The 23786-nt window shown below is 40.8% G+C and overlaps 1 protein-coding gene across 8 annotated transcripts in view; it reads right to left on the reverse strand.

Annotated features, from left to right (window-relative positions):
* ZHX3 (zinc fingers and homeoboxes 3) overlaps positions 1–23786 on the reverse strand; it is a 141222-nt gene that overhangs the window by 59101 nt on the left and 58335 nt on the right. For 7 of the 8 annotated variants that reach the window (XM_089896920.1, XM_022592404.3, XM_089896921.1 and 4 more), the window contains one exon: positions 550–652. The gene's annotated coding sequence lies outside the window, so the exon portion shown is untranslated. The remainder of the gene's footprint in view (positions 1–549; positions 653–23786) is intronic. The other variant, XM_089896922.1, reaches the window with a different exon arrangement.

Below are 23786 nucleotides of genomic sequence, written 5' to 3' on the forward strand. Positions count from 1 at the left end.
GGGGAGGCTATGCCTATTTACATTAATTATTGGCCAGTCAGCTTTGTCTTTAGTATTAATTTTCATATTCCAGAGAGCAGTACCGCACATCCTATAGCCTGAGAACATGGCTTGGATAATTTGGTATTCAAACCAGTGTTTTTTGAGTCAGTCATTTAATAAAGCATAAGTATGTTTTGCACTCAGGCTAAAAAACTGACCTTGAACTAAACCTGCACATCACAAGAGACACAACACACAACTCTTTTATAATACCCAATGGTCAACCTAAGATATAACAGGTTCCTATCAAGTGATCTAAGAAGTCACCTAAATTGTATATTCAATACAGATTTTTTTAGATTAATCCAAATGATTAATCCAAATGATTAAAAGAATCATTTGATCAAAGAGCTCAGCAATAAAAATCAAGGAAGGAGAAAATAAAGAATGTTTAACAGCAATACAAAGATTAAATACAGCCATAAAGACTTAGGCATGACAAAGTAATGGTAATTGATATGCAAGAAACCTAAATTCAGAAGTGTACTATTTACCCAGGAAACATACTTTTTCCTTACTTCCTTGGTTTCTCCAGTTTCTCTCTTCTCTCTGTGCAGCCCCATATGCATCTTTAAAGGTTCACTTGTTGCTTCTGCAGTTGTATCCAGTCCTGCAAAAGAAGCGACATATCCTCACTTCAGGAGAAAAGAGATGAAGTGTATTCTAGGATGCTGAGCTATCCAATCTCATCAATCTCCTTTCCTAACTCATTTTCACCAGAACTATACACAAACAGAAAAACCAAGGGGGTGGGGAGAGTAAGAAGAGGTCACTAAAATACAAACTAGCAATTTTAAATGATTAAAAATGCTAGTAATAACTGAAAAATATCAAAGGAAAAAAGGCAAACTTGATTGTCTCTGATGATAGATCAGAACAAGATGATTCATTAAAATCTCTTTCCACCAATGAGTTTCCATCCTTCTCTCCTGGCTAAGTTTGAGACGGCTTAGCAGAAATGATCAAATTAACTGATGTGTGGGACTTCCCTGGTGGCACAGTGGTTAAGACTCCTCGCTCCCAATGCAGGGGGCCCAGGTTCAATCCATGGTCAGGGAACTAGATCCCACATGCATGCCGCAACTAAGAGTTCACATGCTACAACTAAGGAGCCCACGAGCCACAACTAAGGAGCCCGCCTGCCGCAACTAACACCCGACGCAACTAAATAAATAAATAAATGAATAATATTTTAAAAAACTAATTGATGCGTAGCCTTACAACTTCAAGGGTGAGTACCATTAAGGATGTGCTATTTTCTGATGCACTTCCATTCAAAGCCCTGGGGTTTTCCTGACATGGATTCTAGAGGTACAAAAAATGGTCTAGACTGAGTTCCGGGCTAAGAAGTTATGTTATCTTCATCTTTTGTCTCTGACCCTTATCCCTATGTCATCCCATTCTACCCAATGACAGACACATGGTAGCTCTTGCTTAATGAATGAGACAGTAACTATGTTTTCAACAAACAACCAGAAATGCTTCACATGATCTTAAAATTACTTGGGAAGCAGTTGAAAAACCACTGCTTTTGAGTTCTTTATTTCTTTCCCAAAGCATTCTCTTTGGTTGAGATGCCCAGTAAAATGGCCCCCAAGTGAGTATACCAGAGGGTTTCAGAACTTCAAACGGTGCATGGGTACACGAGAGAGTAGGGACTATGAATATCTGAATGTAAACAAGTTTGCCCCTCGAAAAAGCACCCTGAGGACTTCCCTGGTGGTCCTCCAGTGCAAGGGATGTGGGTTCAGTCCCTGGTCAGGGAACTAAGATCCCACATGCCGCGGGGCAACTAAGCCCATGCATCACAATTAGAGAAGCCGCGCACTGCAAGAAAGACCCAGGGCAGCACCGAGTGATCTTTCCCCATCATTCTTATGTCTTTAGCATACACATGTCAAGCTTTTACTCTGTGTCAGGCACTGCTCTAACAGCTTTAACTAGCTGTGGGTTCAATCCACTACAAACCACTTCGCTTTGTTTGCTTCAAGTCTGCAAACCCTTAGCCTGGATGGCACGTTGTGGGTCATGAGAGGAGCCAGGTGGAAGCGTGCAAGACAACGAGCATAAATAACATCTGCTTGAGAAACAAGTCTACACACAACACAGGGGCAGAAGCATGACCCTGAGGCAGAAGCATCAACTCCATACATAAAGAAAAGCTTCATGATCACTGGCAAAGCACTTCTACCTTTCTGAGTTAAGACGCTCTTCTCAAGCTCAGATCTTGTTGCTAGAATCTAACTTAAAGTCCCTCCTTCAAAAAACAAAACAGGTATAAGATTAAAATAAGAAACTAAGGATTTTAGTTTTTGCACACACAAAAAATTTCTTATTCCTGACACCAATTCCACTTACAATAAAAAGCACTTGTAATGGCTTTCGAAAGTGTCACAGAAGTCTCTAGCAGTGCAACACAGCAAACCACCAGAAAAATCTTACTGCAATTCCATATGTATATCTCACATTCTTGAAAAATTACTCCTAATTTTCATAAAACCAAAAGCTGCTCCATCTCCAAATAATATAAAGTTATTTTAAACACGCGCTTTCAAATTAAATGAAGAGACCAAATCCTATCAGTCCAGATCACATTTTAAAACAACCAAGGGCCCACTCAAGGTAGAAGTTATAACAGCTTCCACAAGTCAAAAAGAAAAGGCTATATTCCTTACTGTTATTCTATTACGAAACCCACTTGGGATCATCTGTCTTCGTGTTTTCTTGCCCACAGCTGGAAAGAACTTTCCCAATGTATTAATGCTACAAAGTACATGGATTCCAACAGTCACAAGGTAACCACGACAGCAAAGCCACAGTTATTTATGAGATCACAAAAACTATATGATGCAATTTTTTTTATTTGAGGGAAAATTCACATAACATAAAATTAACCATTTTAATGTGTACAATTCAATGGCATTTAGTATATTCACAATGCTGTACAACCCTCACCTGTATCTAGTTCCAAAACATTTTAGTCATCCCCAAATGAAACCTTGTACTCATGAATCAGTCACTACCATTCCCCCTGCTCCAGCCCCTGGCAACCACTAATATGCTCTTTGTCTCAATGAATTTATCTATTCCGGACATTTCACATAAATGTAATCACACAATATGTGACCTTTTGCGTCTGCCTTCTTTCACTTAGCATGATGTTTTGAGGTGTTTCCACATTATCACTGCATCAGTACTTTACTCCTTTTTATGGCTAAAAAATATTCCATTGTATGGATAAATCACATTTTGTTCACCCATCCATCCACTGATGGACATCTGGGTTGTTCCTACCTTTTGGCTGCTGTGAATAGTGCTGCTAGGAACATCTGTGTACAAGTACTTGTTTGAATACCTGTCTTCAATTATTTGGGGTATGTACCCAGAGGTAGAACTGCTGGGTCATATTGTAAGTCTATATTTAACTTTCTGAGGAACTGCCAAACTGTTCTCCACGGTGGCTATGCAATTTTACATTCTCGCCAGCAAAGCACAAGGGTCTGACATCCTCACCAACACGTCATATTCTGCGTTTGGGATGTTTTTAAATTATAGCCATCCTTGGGGGTGTGAAGTAGTATCTCACTGTGGCTGATTTGCATTTCCTTAATGACCAATGACGTTGCACATCTTTTCATATATTTGTTGGCCATTTGTATATCTTCTTTGGATAAATGTCCAATGAAGTCTTTGCCCATATTTTAATTCTGTTGTTTTTCTTTTTGTTGTTGAGTTGTTTGAGGTCTTTTTTTTTTTTTTTTTTTTTTTGCGGTACGCGGGCCTCTCACCGCTGCGGCCTCTCCCGTTGCGGAGCAGAGGCTCCAGACGCGCAGTCTCAGCGGCCATGGCTCACGGGCCCAGCCGCTCCGCGGCATGCGGGATCTTCCCGGACTGGGGCACAAACCCGTGTCCCCTGCATCAGCAGGCGGACTTTCAACCACTGCACCACCAGGGAAGCCCCAGAGGTTTTGTTTTTTTTTTTTTAATGTATTATGGATACTAGGCCCTTCTCAGATTTGCATATTTTCTCCCATTCTGTAGATTGTCTTTCCACTTTCTTAATAATGTCATTTGGTTAGGACCTGTGCAGTGGGGAGAGGAAGCACATCGAAAGGAGGGCCTCTGGAGTGTGGGCTTCCGGAGTGTGGAGCCGTGTGGCTGACAGGGTCTTGGTGCTCTGGCCAGCTGTCAGGCCTGTGCCTCTGAGGTGGGAGAGCCGAGTTCAGGACATTGGTCCACCAGAGACCTCCCGGCTCCACGTACTATCAAACAGCAAAAGCTCTCCCAGAGAGCTCCATCTCAATGCTAAGACCCAGCTCCACTCAACGACCAGCAAGCTACAGTGCTGGACACCCTATGCCAAACAACTAGCAAGACAGGAACACAACCCCACCCATCAGCAGCAAAGAGGCTGCCTAAAATCATAATAAGGCCACAGACACGCCAAAACACACCACCGGACGCGGTCCTGCCCATCAGAAAGACAAGATCCAGCCTCATCCACCAGAACAGAGCAACCAGTCCCCTCCACCAGGAAATCTACACAAGCCACTGAACCAACCTCACCCACTGGGGGCAAACACCAAAAACAAAGGGAACTATGAACCTGCAGCCTGCAAAAAGGAGACCCCAAACACAGTGAGTTAAGCAAAATGAGAAGACAGAGAAACACACAGCAGATGAAGAAGCAAGGTAAAAACCCACCAGACCAAACAAAGGAAGAGGAAATACGCAGTCTACCTGAAAAAGAATTCAGAGTAATGATAGTAAAGAGGATGCAAAATCTTGGAAATAGAATAGAGAAAATACAAGAAACATTTACAAGGACCTAGAAGAACTAAAGAGCAAACAAACAATGATGAACAACACAATAAATGAATTAAAAATTCTCTGGAAGGAATCAATAGCAGAATAACTGAGGCAGAAGAATGGATAAGTGACCTGGAAGATAAAATAGTGGAAAAAACTACCACAGAGGAGAATAAAGAGAAAAGAATGAAAAGAATTGAGGACAGTCTCAGAGACCTCTGAGACAACATTAAACGCACCAACATTCGAATTACAGGGGTCCCAGAAGAAGAAGAGAAAAAGAAAGGGACTGATTTGAAGACATTACAGTTGAAAACTTCCCTAATATGGGAGAGGAAATAGTCAATCAAGTCCAGGAAGCACAGAGAGTCCCATACATGATAAATCCATGGAGAAACACGCCAAGACACATATTAATCAAACTATCAAAAATTAAATACATGGCTTCCCTGGTGGCGCAGTGGTTGAGAGTCCGCCTGCCGACGCAGGGGACACGGGTTCATGCCCCAGTCCAGGAGGATCCCACAAGCCGCAGAGCGGCTGGGCCTGTGAGCCATGGCCACTGAGCCTGTGCGTCCGGAGCCTGTGCTCCACAACGGAAGAGGCCACAACAGCGAGAGGCCCGCATACCGCAAAAAAAAAAAAAAAAAAAAAATTAAATACAAAGAAAAAATATTAAAAGCAGCAAGGGGAAAATAACACACAAGGGAATCCCCATAAGGTTAACAGCTGACCTTTCAGCAGAAACTCTGCAAGCCAGAAGGGAGTGGCAGGACGTATTTAAAGTGATGAAAGGGAAAAACCTACAACCAAGATTACTCCACTCAGCAAGGATCTCATTCAGATTCGACCGAGAAATTGAAACCTTAACAGATAAGCACAAGCTACAAGAAGCCAGCACCACCAAACCAGCTTTACAACAAATGCTAAAGGAACTTCTCTAGGCAGGAAACACAAGAAAAGGAAAAGACCTACAATAACAAACCCAAAACAATTAAGAAAATGGGAATAGGAACATACATATCAACAATTACCTTAAATGTAAATGCATTAAATGCTCCAACCAAAAGACACAGACTGGCTGAATGGATACAAAAACAAGGCCCGTATATATGCTGTCTACAAGAGGCCCACTTCAGACCTAGGGACACATACAGACTGAAACTGAGGAGATGGAAAAAGATACTCCATGCAAATGGAAATCAAAGGAAAGATGGAGTAGCAATTCTCCTATCAGACAAAACAGAGTTTAAAATAAAGACTATTACAAGAGATAAAGAAGGACACTACATAATGATCAAGGGATCAATCCAAGAAGAAGATGTAACAATTGTAAATATTTATGCACCCAACATAGGAGCACATCAATACCTAAGGCAAATGTTAACAGCCATAAAAGGGGAAATCGACAGTAACACAATCATAGTAGGGGACTTTAACACCCCACTTTCACCAATGGACAGATCATCCAAAATGAAAATAAATAAGGAAACACAAGCTTTAAATGATACATTAAACCAGATGGACTTAACTGATATTTATAGGACATGCCATCCAAAAACAACAGAATACACTTTCTTCTCAAGTGCTCATGGAACGTTCTCCAGGATAGATCATATCTTGGGTCACAAATCAAGCCTTGGTAAATTTAAGGAAACTGAAATCGTATCAAGTATCTTTTCCGACCACAATGCTATGAGACTAGATATCAATTACAGGAAAAAATCTGTCAAAAATACAAACACATGGAAGCTAAACAGTACAGTACTAAATACCAAGAGATCACAGAAGAAATCAAAGAGGAAATCAAAAAATGTCTAGAAACAAATGACAATGAGAGCACGACTGCCCAAAACCTATGGATGCAGCAAAAGCAGTTCAAAGAGGGACGTTTATAGCAATACAATCCTACCTCAAGAAACAAGAAACATCTCAAATCAACAACCTAACCTTACACCTAAAGCAATTAGCGAAAGAAGAACAAAAAAACCCCCAAAGTTAGCAGAAGGAAAGAAATCATAAATATCAGATCAGAAAAAAATGAAAAATAAATGAAGGAAACAATAGCAAAGATCAAAACTAAAAGCTGGTTCTTTGAGAAGATAAAAGTGATAAACCATTAGCCAGACTCATCAAGAAAAAAAGGGAGAAGACTTAAATCAATAGAATTAGAGGACGAGGGGAAGATGGCAGAAGAGTAAGACGCGGAGATCACCTTCCTCCCCACAGATACACCAGAAATACATCTACAAGTGGAACTACTCCTACAGAACACCTACTGAATGCTGGCAGAAGACCTCAGACCTCCCAAAAGGCAAGAAACTCCCCCACGTACCTGGGTAGGGAAAAAGAAAATAAACAGACAACAGGATAGGGACGGGACCTGCACCAGTGGGAGGGAGCTGTGAAGGAGGAAAGGTTTCCACACACTAGGAAGCCCCTTCGCGGGCGGAGACTGCGGGTGGCGGCGGGGGAAATCTTCGGAGCCGCGGAGGAGAGCTTAGCCACAGGGGTGCGGAAGGAAAAGCGGAGAGATTCCCACCCAGAGGATCGGTGCCGACCGGCACTCACCGGCACTCACCAGCCCGAGAGGCTTGTCTGCTCACCCGCCGGGGCAGGCGGGGCTGGGAGCTGAGGCTCGGTCGGAGCAGCGCAGGGAGAGGAATGGGGTTGGCGGCGGCGTGAACACAGCCTGAAGGGGGTTAGTGCACCACGGCTAGCCGGGAGGGAGTCCGGGGAAAAGTCTGGACCTGCCGAAGAGGCAAGAGACTTTTTCTTCCCTCTTTGTTTCCTGGTGCTCGAGAAGAGGGGATTATGAGCGCTGCTTAAAGGAGCTCCAGAGACAGGCACGAGACGCGGCTAAAAGCGCGGACCCCAGAGATGTGCATGAGACGCTAAGGCTGCTGCTGCCGCCACCAAGAAGCCTGTGTGCGAGCACAGGTCACTATCCACATCCCCCTTCCAGGGAGCCTGTGCAGTCCGCCACTGCCAGCGTCCCAGGATCCAGGGACAACTTCCCCGGGAGAAGCACGGCGCGCCTCAGGCTGATGCAACGTCACGCCGGCCTCTGCCACCCCGCACTCCATGCCCCTCCCTCCCCCACGGCCTGAGTGAGCCAGAGTCCCCAAGCAGCTGCTCCTTTAACCCCATCCTGTCAGAGCGAAGAACAGACGCCCTCCGGCGACCTACACGCAGAGGTGGGGCCAAATCCAAAGCTGAGCCCCTGGGAGCTGTGAGAACAAAGAAGAGAAAGGGAAATCTCTCCCAGCAGCCTCAGAAGCAGCGGATTAAAGCTCCACAATCAACTTGATGTACCTGCATCTGTGGAATACATGAATAAACAACGAATCATCCCAAATTGAGGAGGTGGACTTTGAGAGCAAGATTTATGATTTTTTCCCCTTTTCCTCTTTTTGTGAGTGTGTATGCATATGCTTCTGTGTGAGATTTTCTCTGTATAGCTTTGCTTCCACCATTTGTCCTAGGGTTCTATCCGTCCGTTTTTCTGTTTGTTAATTTTTTCTTAATTATTTTTTATTTTAATAAGTTTATTATATTTTATCTTACTTTATTTTACTTTATCTTCTTCTTTTTTTTCCTTCCTTCCTTCCTTCCTCCCTTCCTTTGTCCCTCCCTCCCTCCCTCCCTCCCTCTCCTTCCTTCCTTCCTTCCTTTCTTTCTTTCTTTCTTTCTACTTCTACTAATTCTTTTTTTCTACTTTTTATTCTGAGCCGTGTGGATGAACGGCTCTTGGTGCTGCAGCCAGGAGTCAGTGCTGTGCCTCTGAGGTCGGAGAGCCAACTTCGAACACTGGTCCACAAGACACCTCCCAGCTCCACATAATATCAAACGGCGAAAATCTCCCATCTCAACACCAGCACCCAGCTTCATTCAACGACCAGCAAGCTACAGTGCTGGACACCCTATGCCAAACAACTAGCAAGACAGGAACACAACCCCACCCATCAGCAGCAAAGAGGCTGCCTAAAATCATAATAAGGCCACAGACACCCCAAAACACACCACCAGACGTGGACCTGCCCACCAGAAAGACAAGATCCAGCCTCATCCACCAGAACACAGGCACTAGTCCCCTCCACCAGGAAGCCTACACAACCCACTGAACCAACCTTAGCCACTGGGGACAGACACCAAAAACAACGGGAACTATGAACCTGCAGCCTGCAAAAAGGAGACCCCCAAACACAGTAAGATAAGCAAAATGAGAAGACAGAAAAACACACAGCACATGAAGGAGCAAGATAAAAACCCACCAGACCTAACAAATGAAGAGGAAATAGGCAGTCTACCTGAAAAAGAATTCAGAATACTGATAGTAAAGATGATCCAAAATCTTGGAAATAGAATAGACAAAGTACAAGAAACATTTAACAAGGACCTAGAAGAACTAAAGATGAAACAAACAATGATGAACAACACAATAAATTAAATTAAAAATACTCTAGATGGGATCAATAGCAGAATAACTGAGGCAGAAGAACGGATAAGTGACCTGGAAGATAAAATAATGGAAATAACTACTGCAGAGCAGAATAAAGAAAAAAGAATGAAAAGAACTGAGGACAGTCTCAGAGACCTCTGGGACAACATTAAACGCACCAACATTCGAATTACAGGGGTCCCAGAAGAAGAAGAGAAAAAGAAAGGGACTGAGAAAATATTTGAAGAGATTATAGTTGAAAACTTCCCTAATATGGGAAAGGAAATAGTTAATCAAGTCCAGGAAGCACAGAGAGTCCCATACAGGATAAATCCAAGGAGAAATATGCCGACACATATTAATCAAACTGTCAACAATTAAATACAAAGAAAACATATTAAAAGCAGCAAGGGAAAAACAACAAATAACACACAAGGGAATCCCCATAAGGTTAACAGCTGATCTTTCAGCAGAAACTCTGCAAGCCAGAAGGGACTGGCAGGACATATTTAAAGTGATGAAGGAGAAAAACCTGCAACCAAGATTACTCTACCCAACAAGGATCTCATTCAGATATGATGGAGTAATTAAAACCTTTACAGACAAGCAAAAGCTGAGAGAGTTCAGCACCACCAAACCAGCTCTACAACAACTGCTAAAGGAACTTCTCCAGGCAAGGAACACAAGAGAAGGAAAAGACCTACAATAACGAACCCAAAGCAATTAAGAAAATGGGAATAGGAACATACATATCAATAATTACCTTAAATGTAAATGGACTAAATGCTCCCACCAAAAGACACAGACTGGCTGAATGGATACAAAAGCAAGACCCATAGATATGCTGTCTAAAAGAGACCCACTTCAGACCTAGAGACACATACGGACTGAAAGTGAGGGGATGGAAACAGATATTCCATGCAGATGGAAATGAAAAGAAAGCTGGAGTAGCAATTCTCCTATCAGACAAAAGAGACTTTAAAATAAAGACTATTAGAAGAGACAAAGAAGGACACTACATAATGATCAAGGGATCAATCCAAGAAAAAGATATAACAATTGTAAATATTTATGCACCCAACATAGGAGCACCTCAATACATAAGGCAAATACTAACAGCCATAAAAGGGGAAATCGACAGTAACACATTCATAGTAGGGCACTTTAACACCCCACTTTCACCAATGGACAGATCATCCAAAATGAAAACAAATAAGGAAGCACAAGCTTTAAATGATAAATTAAACCAGATGGACTTAATTGATATTTTTAGGACATTCCATCCAAAAACAACAGAATACACATTTTTCTCAAGTGCTCATGGAATATTCTCCAGGATAGATTATATCTTGAGTCACAAATCGAGCCGTAGTAAATTTAAGAAAATTGAAATTGTATCAAGTATCTTTTCTGACCACAACACTATGAGACTAGATATCAATTACAAGAAAAGATCTGTAAAAAATACAAACACATGGAGGCTAAACAATACACTACTTAATAACGAAGTGATCACAGAAGAAATCAAAGAGGAAATCAAAAAATACCTAGAAACAAATGACAATGGAGACACGACGACCCAAAACCTATGGGATGCAGTTCTAAGTTCTAAGAGGGAAGTTTATAGCAATACAATCTTACCTTAAGAAACAGGAAACATCTCGAATAAACAACCTAACCTTGCACCTAAAGCAATTAGAGAAAGAAGAACAAAAAAACCCCAAGTTAGCAGAAGAAAAATCATAGAAATAAGATCAGAAAAAAATGAAAAAGGAATGAAGGAAACTATAGCAAAGATCAATACAACTAAAAGCTGGTTCTTTGAGAAGATAAACAAAATTGATAAACCATTAGCCAGACTCATCAAGAAAAAAAGGGTGAAGACTCAAATCCATAGAATTAGAAATGAAAAAGGAGAAGTAACAACTGACACTGCAGAAATAGAAAAGATCATGAGAGATTACTACAAGCAACTCTATGCCAATAAAATGGACAACCTGGAAGAAATGGACAAATTCTTAGAAATGCACAACCTGCCAAGACTGAATCAGGAAGAAATAGAAAATACGAACAGACCAATCACAAGCACTGAAATTGACATTGTGATTAAAAATCTTCCAACAAACAAAAGCCCAGGACCAGATGGCTTCACAGGCGAATTCTATCAAACATTTAGAGAAGAGCTAACACCTATCCTTCTCAAACTCTTCCAAAATATAGTAGAGGGATGAACTCTCCCAAACTCATTCTACGAGGCCACCATCACCCTGATACCAAAACCAGACAAGGATGTCACAAAGAAAGAAAACTACAGGCCAATATCACAGATGAACATAGATGCAAAAAACCTCAACAAAATACTAGCAAACAGAATCCAACAGCACATTAAAAGGATCATACACCATGATCAACGGGGTTTATCCCAGGAATGCAAGGATTCTTCAATATACGCAAATCAATCAATGTGATAAACCATATTAACAAACTGAAGGAGAAAAACCATATGATCATCTCCATAGATGCACAGAAAGCTATCAACAAAATTCAACACCCATTTATGATAAAAACGCCGCAGAAAGTAGGCATAGAGGGAAATTTCCTCAACATAATAAAGTCCATATATGACAAACCCACAGGCAACATCGTCCTCAATGGTGAAGAACTGAAAGCATTTCCACTAAGATCAGGAACAAAACGAAGTTGCCCATTCTCACCACTCTTATTCAACATAGTTTTGGAAGTTTTAGCCACAGCAATCAGAGAAGAAAAGGAAGTAAAAGGAATCCAAACTGGAAAAGAAGTAAAGCTGTCACTGTTTGCAGATGACATGATACTATACATACAGAATCCTAAAGATGTTACCAGAAAACTACTAGAGCTAATCAATGAATTTGGTAAAGCAGCAAGATACAAAATTAATGCACAGAAATCTCTGGCATTCCTATACACTGATGAAAAATCTGAAAGTGAAATCAAGAAAACACTCCCATTTACCAGTGCAACAAAAAGAATAGACTACCAAGGAATAAACCTACCTAAGGAGACATAAGACCTGTATGCAGAAAATTATAAGACACTGATGAAAGAAATTAAAGATGATACAATTAGACGGAGAGATATACCATGTTCTTGGATTGGAAGAATCAACATTGTGAAAATGACTCTACTACCCAAAGCAATCTACAGATTCAATGAAATCCCTATCAAACTACCACTGGCACTTTTCACAGAACTAGAACAAGAAAGTTCACAATTTCTATGGAAACACAAAAGACCCCGAATAGCCAAAGCAATATTGAGAACGAAAAATGGAGCTGAAGGAATCAGGCTCCCTGACTTCAGACTATACTACAAAGCCACAGTAATCAAGACAGTATGGTACTGGCACAAAAACAGAAAGATAGATCAATGGAACAGGATAGAAAGCCCAGAGATAAACCCACGCACATATGGTCACCTTATCTTTGATAAAGGAGGCAGGAATGTACAGTGGAGAAAGGACAGCCTCTTCAATAAGTGGTGCTGGGAAAACTGGACAGGTACATGTAAAAGTATGAGATTAGAGCACTCCCTAACACCATACACAAAAATAAACTCAAAATGGATTAAAGACCTACATGTAAGGCCAGACCCTATAAAACTCTTAGAGGAAAACATAGGCAGAACACTCTATGACATAAATCACAGCAAGATCCTTTTTGACCCACCTCCTAGAGAAATGGAATTAAAAACAAAAATAAACAAATGGGACCTAATGAAACTTCAAAGCTTTTGCACAGCAAAGGAAACCATAAACAAGACCAAAAGACAACCCTCAGAATGGGAGAAAATATCTGCAAGTGAAGCAACTGACAAAAGATTAATCTCCAAAATTTATCAGCACCTCACGCAACTCAATAACAAAAAACCAAACAACCCAATCCAAAAATGGGCAGAAGACCTAAACAGACATTTCTCCAAAGAAGATATACAGACTGCCAACAAACACATGAAAGAATGCTCAACATCATTAATCATTAGAGAAATGCAAATCAAAACTACAATGAGATATCATCTCACACCAGTCAGAATGGCCATCATCAAAAAATCCAGAAACAATAAATGCTGGAGAGGGTGTAGAGAAAAGGGTACACTCTTGCACTGTTGGTGGGAATGTGAATTGGTACAGCCACTATGGAGAACAGTATGGAGGTTCCTTTAAAAAACTACAAATAGGGCTTCCCTGGTAGCGCAGTGGTTGAGAGTCTGCCTGCCGATGCAGGGGACACGGGTTCGTGCCCCGGTCCGGGAAGATCCCACATGCCACGGAGCAGCTGCGCCCATGAGCCATGGCCACTGAGCCTGCGCGTCCAGAGCCTGCTGCTCCACAACGGGAGAGGCCACAACAGTGAGAGGCCCGCGTACCGCAAAAAAAACCTACAAATAGAACTACCATACAACCCAGCAATCCCACTACTGGGCATATACCCTGAGAAAACCATAATTCAAAGAGTCATGTACCAAAATGTTCATTGCAGCTCTATTTACAATAGCCCAGAGATGGAAACAACCTAAGTGTCCATCATCAGATGAATGGATAAAGAAGATGTGGCACATAAATACAATGGAATATTACTCAGCCATAAAAAGAAACAGAACTGAGCTATTTGTAATGAGGTGGATAGACCTAGAGTCTGTCATACAGAGTGAAGTAAGTCAGAAACAGAAAGACAAATACCGTATGCTAACACATATATATGGAATCTAAGAAAAAAAAAATGTCATGAAGAACCTAGGGGTAAGACAGGAATAAAGACACAGACCTACTAGAGAATGGACTTGAGGGTATGGGGAGGGGGAAGGGTAAGCTGTGACAAATTGAGAGAGAGGCATGGACATATATACACTACCAAATGTAAGGTAGATAGCTAGTGGGAAGCAGCCGCATAGCACAGGGAGATCAGCTCAGTGCTTTGTGACCGCCTGGAGGGGTGGGATAGGGCGGGTGGGAGAGAGGGAGATGCAAGAGGGAAGAGATATGGGAACATATGTATATGTATAACTGATTCACTTTGTTATAAAGCAGAAACTAACACACCATTGTAAAGCAAATATACTCTAATAAAGATGTAAAAAAAAACCCACACAAAAAGAAATAGAATTAGAAATGAAAAAGAAGACGTAACAACTGACACTGCAGAAATCATGAGAGATTACTACAAGCAACTATATGCCAATAAAATAGACAACCTGGAAGAAACGGACAAATTCTTAGAAAAGCACAACCTTCCAAGACTGAACCAGGAAGAAACAGAAAATATAAACAGACCAATCACAAGCACTGAAATTGAGACTGTGATTAAAAATCTTCCAACAAACAAAAGCCCAGGACCAGATGGCTTCACAGGCAATTCTATCAAACATTTAGAGAAGAGCTAACACCTATCCTTCTCAATCTCTTCCAAAATATAGCAGAGGGAGGAACACTCCCAAACTCATTCTAAGAGGCCACCATCACCCTGACACCAAAACCAGACAAGGATGTCACAAAGAAAGAGAACTACAGGCCAATATCACTGATGAACATAGACGCAAAAATCCTCAACAAGATACTAGCAAACAGAATCCAACAGCACATTAAAAGGATCATACACCACGATCAAGTGGGGTTTATCCCAGGAATGCAAGGATTCTTCAATATATGCAAATCAATCAATGTGATAAGGCATATTAACAAACTGAAGGATAAAAACCATATGATCATCTCAATAGATGCAGAAAAAGCTTTCAACAAAATTCAACACCGATTTATGATAAAAATGCTACAGAAAGTAGGCATAGAGGAAACTTATCTCAACATAATAAAGTCCATATATGACAAACCCACAGCCAACATCATTCTCAATGGGGAAAAAATGAAAGCATTTCCTCTAAGATCAGGAACAAGACAAGGTTGTCCACTCTCATCACTGTTATTCAACATAATTTTGGAAGTTTTAACCACAGCAATCAGAGAAGAAAAAGAAATAAAAGGAATCCAAATCAGAAAAGAAGAAGTAAAGCTGTCACCGTTTGCAGATGACATGATACTATACACAGAGAATCCTAAAGATGCTACCAGAAAACTACTAGAGCTAATCAATGAATTTGGTAAAGTTGTAGGATACAAAGTTAATGCACAGAAATCTCTTGCATTCCTATACACTAATGATGAAAAATCTGAAAGAGAAATTAAGGAAACACTCCCATTTACCAGTGCAACAAAAAGAAATGCAGAAAACTGTATGCAGAAAACTATAAGACTCTGATGAAAGAAATTAAAGATGATACAAGCAGATAGAGATATACCATGTTCTTGGATTGGAAGAATCAATATTGTGAAAATGAGTGTACTACCCAAAGCAATCTATAGATTCAACGCAATCCCTTTGAAACTACCAATGGCATTTTTCACAGAACTAGAACAAAAAAATTTCACATTTATATGGAAACACAAAAGACCCTGAATAGCCAAAGCAATCTTGAGAAACAAAAACTGAGATGGAGGAATCAGGCTCCTGGACAACAGACTATACTACAAAGCTACAGTAATCAAGAGAGTATGGTACTGGCACAAAAACAGAAATATAGATCAATGGAACAGGACAGAAAGCCCAGAGATAAACCCATGCACATATGGTCACTTTTTTTTTTTTTTTTTTTTTGGTGGTACGCGGGCCTCTCACTGTTGTGGCCTCTCCCATTGCGGAGCACAGGCTCTGGATGCACAGGCTCAGCGGCCATGGCTCACGGGCCCAGCCGCTCCGCGGCATGTAGGATCTTCCTGGACCAGGGCATGAACCCGTGTCCCCCGCATCAGCAGGCGGACTCCCAGCCACCGCGCTACCAGGGAAGCCCTGGTCACCTTATTTTTGATAAAGGAGGCAAGAATATACAATGGAGAAAAGACAGCCTCTTCAATAAGTGGTGCTGGGAAAACTGGACAGCTACATGGAAAAGAATGAAATTAGAACACTCCCTAACACCATACACAAAAGTAAACTCAAAATTGTTTACAGACCTAAATGTAAGGCCAGACACTATAAAACTCTTAGAGGAAAACAGGCAGAACACTCTATGACATAAATCACAGCAAGATCCTTTTTGACCCACCTCCTAGAGAAATGGGAAAAAAACCAAAAATAAACAAACGGGACCTAATGAAACTTAAAAGCTTTTGCGCAGCAAAGGAAAACATAAAGACGACAAAAAGACAACCCTCAGAATGGGAGAAAATATTTGCAAATGAAGTAACTGAGGAAAGGATTAATCTACAAAATTTACAAGCAGCTCATGCAGCTCGACATCAAAACAACAAACAACGCAATCCAAAAATGGGCAGAAGAGGGCTTCCCTGGTGGCGCAGTGGTTGAGAGTCCGCCTGCCAATGCAGGGGACACGGGTTCGTGCCCCGGTCCGGGAAGATCCCACATGCTGCGAAGCGACTGGTCCCGTGAGCCATGGCCGCTGAGCCTGCACGTCCGGAGCCTGTGCTCTGCAACGGGAGAGGCCACAACAGTGAGAGGCTCGTGTACCGCAAAAAAAAAAAAAAAAAATATCTACAAACAATAAATGCTGGAGAGGATGTGGAGAAAAGGGAACCCTCTTGCACTGTTGGTGGGAATGTAAACTGATACAGCCACTATGGAGAACAGTATGGAGGTTCCTTAAAAAACTAAAAATAGAACTACCATACGACCCAGCAATCCCACTACTGGGCATATACCCTGAGAAAACCATAATTCAAAAAGAGTCATGTACCACAATGTTCATTGCAGCTCTATTTACAATAGCCAGGACATGGAAGCAACCTAAGTGTTCATCGACAGATGAATGGATAAAGAAGATGTGGCACATATATACAATGGAATATTACTCAGGTGTAAAAAAAAACGAAATTGAGTTATTCGTAGTGAGGTGGATGGACCTAGAGTCTGTCATACAGAGTGAAGTAAGTCAGGAAGAGAAAAACACATATCGTATGCTAACACATATATATGGAATCTAAAAAACAAAAAATGGTTCTGAAGAACCTAGGGGCAGGGCAGGAATAAAGACGCAGATGTAGAGAACGGACTTGAGGACACGGGAAGGGGGAAGGGTAAGCTGGGACGAAGTAAGAGAGTGGCATGGACATATATACACTACCATATGTAAAACAGACAGCTAGTGGGAAGCAGCCACATAGCATAGGGAGATCAGCTCGGTGTTTTGTGACCACCTAGAGGGGTGGGATAGGGAGGGTGTGAGGGAGACGCAAGTGGGAGGAGATATGGGGATATATGTATATGTATAGCTGATTCACTTTGTTATAAAGCAGAAACTAACACACCATTGTAAAGCAATTATACTCCAATAAAGATGTTTAAAAAAAAATAATGTCATTTGATGCACAAAAGTTGTAAATTTTGATGAAGTCCAATGTATCTAATTTTTTCTAGTGCTGCTCCTGCCATTAGTGTCATTTCTAAGAATCCATTACCAAATTCAAGGTCATGAATATTTACCCTTATGTTTCCTTCTAAGAGTTTTGGCTCTTCCAGTTAGGTCTTTGGTTCATTTTGAGTTACTTTTAGTATATGGTGTGAGGCTGGAATATAACTTCATTTTTTTGCATGTGGCTATCCAGTTATCCCAGCACCATTTGTTGAAGAGACTGTCCTTTCCCCCATTGAACGGACTTGGTACCCTTGTCAAAAATCAATTGACTACAGATAAATGGGTTTATCTCTGGACTTTCAATTCCATTCCATTGATCTATGTTATCCATCCTTATGCCAGTACCACATTGTTTTGATTATTTTTTTAAGGTAATTAGTGGATTTATTTAGAGAGATACACATTCCATAGACAGAATCCGGTCCATCTCAAAAGGCGAGAATGGCCCTAGGGGAAACATACTCCACAGACAGAGTGTGGGCCATCTCAGAAGGCGAGAGGCCTACTGCAGCTTTTTTAAAATTGGGAAGCATGAGTCCTTCAACTATATCTTTCTTTTTCAAGACTGTTTTGACTATTCGGAGTCCCTGGCAATTTCATATGAATTTTAGGATTAACTTTTCCATCTCTGCAAAAAAGGCTGCCTGGATTTTGGGAGAGATTTCATTGAATCCGTAGAGCACTTTGGGTAGTATTGCCATCTTTATATCAAGCCTTCCAATCCATGGATGTGGGATATCTTTCCATTCTATGACATAATTTTAAGTTACCTTAAAATGTCCTTGATAAGGTAATGCCATAACTTCCTTTAGTGGTCTGTCTACCTATATCTAGGTAATCTACTAAGTACAGCCTGGGGTAAGTCATAAATATGAAGTTTATATTTACCATGGAGAGCCCAGTATTCATACTCCAGAGAAGGAATGTCAATTATTCAGGGTCTTGCTGTTTGCTTTTGTCTATGCAAAAGGTTAGAACTCAAGGATTTTCATTTCCTTGATTTATAGTTAATTATCATCTTCAGTTCCTAGTAGAGGAATTGACACACATGAATCTTGTATATTCCCTGATAAGAGTAAGTTGTTTAGTAGATTTCATAGAATGGTATCATGAACTCTCTTTCATACAGTTCAAATTTAAAAAAAATTGATCGTGAAACATTAGCTACTTTGCCAAAGATTGTGCTCAAACGCCCTTGGTTAGTTAGAGCTTAAAGTATCAACTATAATTGGGAGGGAGGGGAGGAAGTTTTTAAAAGTCTTTTCTCCAAAAAAATTTTTGCTAAAGACTATGAGAGGACAATTGTTTGAAGTTATAAAAGTAACTTGGGCTGGACACAATCTGTTCTTTGCACTCACGTCAAAATTAGAACTGAAGACAATATAGTAGCCCAGGAAAAATAACTGTGGCTTTTTCTAAGAGTAGCAATTTCAAGGAATTTATAGATTCCTCAAAGTAAAAGTCATCTTAAAACCAGTGGACTATTAGTCTGAGGTGTAACAATTGCTTCAGTTCCCATGTTTGGTGTCAACTTTTTGAAGCTTCCATTTATACCTCCTCTCAACATATGGGTCACATGGGACTCATGGTCCAAGGTGCTCCAGTAAGATCAAAAGAGACTTTAAGAATCAAACTGCCTATAATTATAAATCAATCAGAAAATACCATCTGGTGTTGAGATAAACTAGCAAACAAATCCTGGGAAAAAGAAATCCAATTCCATGTATTTTGTCATCTATAATGAAACCAAAGGCAATAAAAATATCTTCTGGCAGGTGCTCAGGGTCAGTGCCTTGGCAGGGAATGTTAACTAAGGCAAAGTTAGAAGGTCTAGTTTTTAACCAGATAGTTTAAGTTGAAGAGGGCAAAAAATAAGGAGGCAAGGGGAAAAAATAGACCCGGGCAAGAAATGGGGGCCAGATAAGCAGGTAAGAACCTGACGCACTGAGGTAACAAACAACAGTCCAGGGAAGGGACAGCTAGCCTGGGGGGTACGTGGGGTGGACAGCTTGCTGGCTGAGTTCACTGCCGAACATCAGAGGATGCTTTCAGCACAGTCATCAGCAAAGCTGGTCAGTATAACATCCGCAGTAGACTCACTCTCACGGCATGACTTTTGCTACAAATTCTTCTAGAACTGGAAAGCCCTTATCACATGGCAGGTGGAGAGGGCACCCTCTCCTTTGGTCCTGCCACTGCCTAATGGGGGTCCTATCTTCAGAGATCACACCATTTCCCACCCCTAAAAGCAGTTTCCACACACTGACTGAACAACTGTACTTCTCCCCCCATGCCTCCTCAGCTCTATCTGCACTCAGTTCATCTGACCCTGTGTCAAAATTCAGGGGAAAGGCGGGAGAAAGAGCCAGTGCCCAAGGAAGTGGGATAAAGGCCATATTTTCCTTGGTGGGAATAGGACAGATGGAAATGAACTCTACGAGGAGTGAACTGGGGAAGGGGAGTGCTGGGCCCTTCCCTGTCCCAGAGAGAGACATCCTGGGCCTCTCAAACCCAGAACTCGTAATTTCTGCTCTTGTGTAATAACGATGAATACCTGAATGTGCGATAGCCCCTTGGGTCTGAGAGGAGTTTTTTTCCCAATTATCAAATCACATGCCCCAAGAGGCTGTGGGGTTTTTTATGTAGCTCTATTGGCACTGCAGTCAGAGCCACATAGCAAGTGCTTCAAGTCATCCTGCTCCCCTCACCCAAGAAACCCCAGCAGAAGGGAGCCCAGATGGGCACTCGGGCAACACCTGCTGCGGGGCCAGCTGGGGTGAGGAAGCACCCCACCCCACTCTCGGTGTAGTTAACACTGAGCATCCCGAGTAACCTCAAACAACTGCTGTGATTTGGATCTAATGTGGTAATGGCTCTCTTGGTCCCCAACTGGGTGCTCTGAGCTCTTTCACTGCTTAGCTTTTTCTTTTCTTTCTTTCTGTAAAAGGAGCGTTCAGTTAATCTGCAGGCCTGCCACTCTGTGCCCAGGAGCTGAACTCCTGGGGCTTCTGCCCTGGACTTGGCGGGCCCACTTTACTTTTGTTCTCTGATCTCTTTGTGGTGGTCTTAGTTACAAGCTCCTGGAAACAAGCCCTGATTTGCAAGCACTGCTAGTCAAGAAAAGAGAAGTGGGGGGTTAGGGAGCAGCTACAAACTCAGCATTCCTGATTTTGAAAGAGTCCAAACCCAGATACATCCTACATGTCTGTCAACATGAGAGTGGATAAACAAATTGTGGTATTCGTACAATGGAATACTACTCAGCAATTAAAAAGAAAAATGTTCCCAATACACACAATACAGAAGAGTCTCAAAATCATGGTGAGCAAAATAAGGTAGACACGAAAGAGAATATATTATATGATTCTGTTTATGTGGAGCTCTAGAAGAAACAAGATTAATTTATGGTGGTAAAAACTGTAACAGAGCTTATGTTCAGATGTGAAGATTGACAAGAAGGGAGCATGACGGAACTTTTCTGGAGTGACAAAAAAGTTCTACAGATTGTTGAGGTGGTATTTACATGGGTAGAAACATTTGCCAAAACTTATTAAACTACACAGTTAAAATCTGCACATTTTGCTGTATGTAGATTATATCTCAATTTTTAAAAATAAGAAGTTCAAAAGTCTTTACTAAAACTGGCAAGAAGATAGTTTTCCATCACGTTGCACCTATGTGGCTAACATTCTGAGAAAGAGACAAGATATTCAAAGTACTCAAATATATTCCTATAGACAAAACAAAGATAAATCTCTCAAAGTTACATGAAATTTATATCAATGTATTCATTTAATTCTTAAGATTGAATTAGGTAAAGAAGTCCCTCAAATTTCTCTTATTCAACATCCAAGTTAAATATTTTAAGAATACTTTAGAGCAGAAAGTATAGTACAGAGGATAGAAAGACAAAAATAATGAAAAAAATTTCCCCTGATTATAAAAGCAATATACATTTAGTATAGGAAAACTGGAAAATACAGAAGATAAGACTATAGGGGAAGAAAACTCACATAATCCAAACCAGAAGCATAAAGAAGAAAATTAAAAGTCATCTGAAAAATATTCCCTACCCAAAGCTAATAAGCACTGTCAACATTTTGATACACACACACACAAATTTTAACCAAATTGGGATCATAGTGTACATATTGTTACTATTTTTTCACTTAAATTTATGTAACAAACATTTTCCATGTCATTGAGCATTCTTCGCATTTTTTGTTACTACTGAAATTAAATAGTTTCATGTGATTATTGGCCATTCTTATTTCTCTGTGAGACAGCTTGCCAATTTAAAAAAGTAATATTGATTCTTTTTCCTGATTATAATATAGTTACTGCTGAAATGTGGAAAATACAAAAGAGCATAAGACTATGGTGGGGGCTTCCCTGGTGGCACAGTGGTTAAGAATCCGCCTGCCAATGCAGGGGACACAGGTTCGAGCCCTGGTCCAGGAAGATACCACATGCCGCGGAGCAACTAAGCCCGTGCACCACAGCTACTGAGCCTGTGCTCTAGAGCCCACAAGCCACAACTACTGAGCCCGCGCGCCACAACTATCAAAGCCTGCGCACCTAGAGCCCGTGCTCTGCAACAAGAGAAGCCACCGCAATGAGAAGCCCAGGCACCACAACAAAGGGTAACCCCTGCTCGCCACAACTAGAGAAAAGCCCGCGTGCAGCAATGAAGACCCAACACAGCCAAAAATAAATAAATTAATTAATTTTTAAAAAAACTATAGGTGGGAAAACTCACATAATTCAAATCAAAAAAACAATCGTTACTGTTAATTTTTAATTTTCTTTGCACATATGTTTTTCTTATAGAATTGATATTCTAGGTAAGTCCGTTTTAGAGTATATCTTTTTTCACTTAGCATTATTAAAAACTACATAAGCATTTTCCCTATCTAATTAAAGTCTTTCTAAACATTTATTTTTCTTAGCTTCATTTTGTTTGTAGAATTTTGTTAGCTGAATAGATGTACCAAAATTTAACAACTGCTCAGTGTCAGGCACTTGAACGTGTACATTTTTGTTTGTTTGTTTGTTTGTTTTACTTTACAATGTGGAGGTAAATATCGCTATACATAAAATATTGTCTTAACCTATGATTATTTCCTTGGGATAGACTGCCAGTATTTTAATCCCTGGGTCAAAGAGTATGAACTTTTTTAAAGGCCCATATTGCCAAAATGCATTGAGAGTTATATCAATTTGCATTTCACAAGCAGTATATAAGACCCTTGCTGGCATTAAATTCTTTCTCTGTCCCTCACATACACACACTCCACATTCCTTATTACTCCCTACCATACCTCCCACCATACCCCCCCCAAAAAAAAACACACCTTGCTAATTTGATATGTGCAAATGGTATCTTACAACTTTAAATGCAGTTTTCACTAATGGAATGAAGTCATTTTTCACTTGGTTAAACTGCCTATAGTTCCTCTTCCATGATGAGCCTGCTGAATTCCTTGGATATCTGATGTTTTTCAGAGGTAAACAAAAAGTGTTTGCGGGCTGCTGGTTCATGACAAATAATAGAGTATTAGAAGTACTTCTCCCCTCCTTTAAAATGCCAAATATAACAGACTATTTAGTTATTTATTATAACAGTAAGAATATATATTATAAAAATATTAAAGTAAGAATAAGTCCACAGCAGCACAGGATAAACAGGAACGATGCCATCAGGAGAAGAGAAAGGAATTGTGGGCAAAAAAAAAAGCCATCGGAACTGAATGATGTCAGTGCTTAACCATGTAGAGGAACCTCCAACATGAACCAAGCAAAAGAAGGAAGTTTTTAAAATGTGTGTGCCCAAGAGAAGCTTGGTGGAAAACAAACCTAAATTCAGAGATAGTAGAAGCTGGATGTGGGAGAGGAAGAGCACCAGGGATGGTCAAGAGAATAATTAAAGGTCTATGGAACAGCTACATCCTCCATTGTTCTCAGAAAGGCTAAGCTGTGAGACCAGCTCTCTATAAAGCGGGGATCAGCAGTAGGGGACCACCCACATAAGTGCCAG

Source organism: Delphinapterus leucas, chromosome 15 (genome assembly GCF_059928025.1).
Source record: "Delphinapterus leucas isolate spDelLeu-1000000601 "Yukka" chromosome 15, BTC_Dleu_Yukka2, whole genome shotgun sequence".
NCBI lineage: Eukaryota > Metazoa > Chordata > Mammalia > Artiodactyla > Monodontidae > Delphinapterus > Delphinapterus leucas.